We start from the raw sequence: 4,526 nt of genomic DNA on the forward strand, positions 1-4,526 counted from the left end.
CAGGCCACAGACAGGCTGCACGAACAATCGAAGGGTGACAGTTAAACACAGCCAGCTTCATGGCCTGGTGCGCCAGGAAAAAGACATTTTACCTGGCTCAGGTATTGACTTTTGGCGATTTGAAGGTCCAATTACCTGCCCTCAACAGGGAGGGACGTCATGTGAAAATTTTGGGGCGATCCATTCAGCCGTTTCGGCGTTAGGGAGTCACCAACAAACGGATGGTTAGCTTTTTATATAGAGAGATTTGGAACACTATTTAATATTGGGTCTTACATTCCCAGCTGTTTTATGGGCTGCCTTTGGTCTGCTTTGTGGACAGTTTCCTGCTGTTCTTGTGTCCCCGATATTGTTTTAACATGTCCCTTGTAAGTCCCCTTGATCAGGACTGGAGCTGCCAGCTCCAGGTTGAGAAGCACCAGGAGATTTTGACTTGAAGCTTGAGGAGGAGGTTTGGGGAAGGGAGGGACTTCACTGGGGCCTGATGCCATGGAGTGCACTTTCCAATGTAGCAATTTTGTCCAAGTGAACCCATCTACATTGCCTGGAGATCAACTGTAATAGAGGGAGATCTCCAGCTACCACCTGGAGGTTGGCAACGCTCTACAGAAGTGGCATTAAAACCCAAATAAGTAAATAAAGGAATAAGACTGCTCTAAGTCCAGATATGTTAGACTTACATGTGGGAAGAGGGGAGGAGCAAGTCTCAGTTTCTCCAGTCACCTTTTTCTGACAAGACTTCAAATGCAAAACGTGTCTGAGCAGTCAGCAAGTTTCTTCAGTCATTCTCCTCCACACAATATATCAGGTTTTACAGTTTTTATTATCAAGCATGTGCAGTAAGTGTGAATATCTGAGAAAAATCTACAGGCAAGTGTGAAGAAAGTGGAAACTAAAAAAATACATACTGATCTAGCTCTACATACATCCAAATAAGCATCTCTCCTGACCTTGCCTCCCCGTGCAACATCTGGGTGTGGCAGAAACAGACCAAAGGCCAGGCAAACTCTTGGAATGTTTTGTTTCACGCTTTCCTCTAGATGAGGGTCCCCAACATAAGAACATAAGAACAAGCCAGCTGGATCAGACCAGAGTCCATCTAGTCCAGCACTCTGCTACTTGCAGTGGCTCACCAGGTGCCTTTGGGAGCTCACATGCAGGATGTGAAAGCAATGGCCTTCTGCTGCTGCTGCTCCTGAGCACCTGGTCTGCTAAGGCATTTGCAATCTCAGATCAAGGAGGATCAAGATTGGTAGCCTTAGATCGACTTCTCCTCCATAAATCTGTCCAAGCCCTTTTCAAAGCTATCCAAGTTAGTGACCATCACCACCTCCTGTGGCAGCATATTCCAAACACCAATCACACGTTGTGTGAAGAAGTGTTTCCTTTTATTAGTCCTAATTCTTCCCCCCAGCATTTTCAATGAATGCCCCCTGGTTCTAGTATTGTGAGAAAGAGAGAAAAATTTCCCATTCATGCAATTTTATAGACTTGCAATCATATCCCCCCCTCAGAGACGTCTTCCTCCTTCCAACTGCTAAAAGAGCCCCAAACGCTGCAGCCTCTCCTCATATAAGGAAGGTGCTCTAATCCCTTCAATCATCCTCGTTTCCCCTCTCTCTGCAGACCCTTTTTCTTATCTCTTCTGGATATTCTTTTTGAGATGTATGGTTTTACCAGAACTGAACACAGTAATTTGCAAGTGCATGGTCAAATTCAATGGCTCTTTACATAAGGGCATGACAACCTTGCAGTTTTATTATCAACTCCTCTTTCCTTTCTAATTATCCCCAGCATAGAGTTTGCCTTTTTCAGAAGCTGCCATGCACTGGAGTTGACATTCCCATGGAACTATCAACTAAGACTTTAAATCCCTTTCTCTGTCTGTGACTGATAGCACTGACCCCTGTAGCGTGTATGTGAAGTTTGGATTTTTTTGCCCCTATGTCATCACTTTGCATTTTGCTACATTGAACTGCATTTGCCATTTCTTAGCCCACTCACCTAATTTATCAAGGCCCGCTTGGAGCTCTTTGCAATCCTTTGTGGTTCTCACCATCCTACATAATTTGGTATCATCTGCAAACTTGGCCACCACGCTACCCACCCCTACTTCCAGGTCATTTATGAATAGGTTAAAGAGCACTGGTCCCAAAACTGATCCTTGGGGGACACCACTCCCTACATCTCTCCATTGTGAGAACTTCCCATTTATACCCAACCTTTGTTTCCTGTTCCTCAACCAGTTTTTAATCCATAGGAGGACTTCCCCTCTTATTCCTTCATTGCTGAGTTTTCTCAACAGTTTTCTCTGGTGAGGAACTTTGTCAAAAGCCTTTTGGAAATCCAAGTAGACAATGTCCACTGGTTCCCCCTTATCCACATGCCTGTTTACACCCTCAAAGAACTCTAGTAAGTTTGTAAGACAGGACTTGCCTCTGCAAAAGCCATGCTGACTCCTTCCTCGCTAGCAGGTCTGTGCTTTCTCTTGGCTATGTTTAATAATGTTATCTTTAATGATAGATTCTACTAATTTACCAGGAACAGATGTCAAACTGACTGGCCTGTAATTTCCTGGGTCCCCCCTAGACCCTTTCTTAAAGATTGGTGTGACATTGGCCATCTTCCAGTCTTCAGGGATGGAGGCCGATTTCAGGGATAAGTTGCATATTAAAGTGAGAACATCAGCAATTTCATGCTTGAGCTCTTTAAGAACTCTTGAATGACTGCAATCTGGGCCAGGGGATTTGGTGATGATCATGGGCCTGCTAACACCTCTTTGCACACGTGCCAAGTGTTTTAGAAGGGGACAGGGCCAGGTGCAGCCATTGGCCTTTGGGAATTGCAACACAGGGATCACCAACGTCTGACTGAAGGTGAGCTGCGGCAGCTATTTTGTGCCCCTTCTCTCTATGGCTACCATTTTGTGGATGCAAAAAGCATGCTATGTCAAAATTTCAAAGGTGCTCACAGTCTCAGAAAGTTTGGGGACCCCTGCTCTCAGGGCATTTCTCTTCTGGGGCCATTCAAAAAGGGGCACTAATTAAAAATTCCCTCTGAGGAACATTTTGCCAATACATTCCCACTCTATGACCAGATTAGTAGCAATGTAGTAGATTGCAGCAGGACTGCCAAAATTTGGCCAGCCACCCAGTCATCTCCAGTCCATGAAATGGAGTTTGCTGAGGAACTGCCAGCTTTCAGAATTCATAACAGAGCCCATTAAATGCTCTCCCAGTGCAGGCTCCACAGGTATTGATTTCATTTTCATCAGTGAAGCTTTGGGATGGGATAGAAAACGGGGCGGGGGAGTCCTGGATGATGGTAAAATTGGAACTGTTGTTTCCCAAAGTTATTGAAGAAAAAGCAGATGTGAACAGGGTTCTTCTGGGACTTGTCAAGCAGACTGCCAAGGCTGCCATTAGCAGTAATTCTTTGGGACCTTTCTGTGGATTATTAAACATTTCAAGGGAATAGTAAGTGACCAGCAATCACACCACTGAGCAAACAAAATGACATTTGCACCAAAATGTGCCATTTAAGAGACAGTAACTGTGGTGCAGAGAACAGCAACAACATTGGCTATCATGAAGTGGCAGATAATTTTTGAATGCATATTCGTGCCTGCATGACTCCTAACAGATGATTTTGTAACAAAATTTTAAAAACCCAACCATCACCAACTGATTTCTGTTCCAAAACATTCAACACTTTAAAGGACGTTGGGGGCACGGCAGCCAGCAACGCCCAAGAGCTGTTGGGGGCAGAGCCTGGGGATGAGGTGTGTCACTCACCCAAAAGTCACACCACTCTTCCTCCCCCCCCCCTCCTTGGAATTTGCCCAATTTCTATGGAATAAAATGTTTGACATCTACAAGGTGCCACAAGACAAGTCCTAAAGAAGCACAACCTCCCTTTTGTTTAAGGCTTCAGTTCCTCCCACATACACTTTAGCCCATACCGTGATGCAGTCACAGCCAAGCTCTTCAGAGAGTATTGCCATTCATTCTTCACCTTTGTGATCTGCTGAGCAGTCCTGGGCCTTGGATTACTCATCCTGGAAACTGAACTGTGTTGGGATATGTGTGATATACACCAGTGCCAATGCCTGGGGATGCCACAGATTCAGTGAACTGAGCAATGGTATTCCTCTGCATAGTTCCAAGAGGGTTCTTGCTTGAACTGCTCCTAAATAGAAGATTCCAAGATCCGCAGGACAGTCAGTTGCCTCCCCACTCCTCTCAACTTCCCAGGGCTCCTCCACCCTTCCCCCCAACAATGCCATTAACAAATAGCATTAGCAGAGGTGGCAGCAGACAGACACTGAAGCTCAGAGGGGTGGAGGACATTTTATTTTTAAAAAATAACCTCTGAAAGAAAATGCCAACGGCCCCATTCTCATTTATTTTTATAAGCTAATCCACCCTGTGTGACATTTTCTCATAAAACCTAATTTCATAACAGAATATCTACCAATAGCTACCCATAAAAATGGCTTGGAATGACATTTCTGTAAACACACTGTA

The sequence above is a fragment of the Sphaerodactylus townsendi genome, linkage group LG11 (assembly GCF_021028975.2).
Source record: "Sphaerodactylus townsendi isolate TG3544 linkage group LG11, MPM_Stown_v2.3, whole genome shotgun sequence".
Lineage (NCBI taxonomy): Eukaryota > Metazoa > Chordata > Lepidosauria > Squamata > Sphaerodactylidae > Sphaerodactylus > Sphaerodactylus townsendi.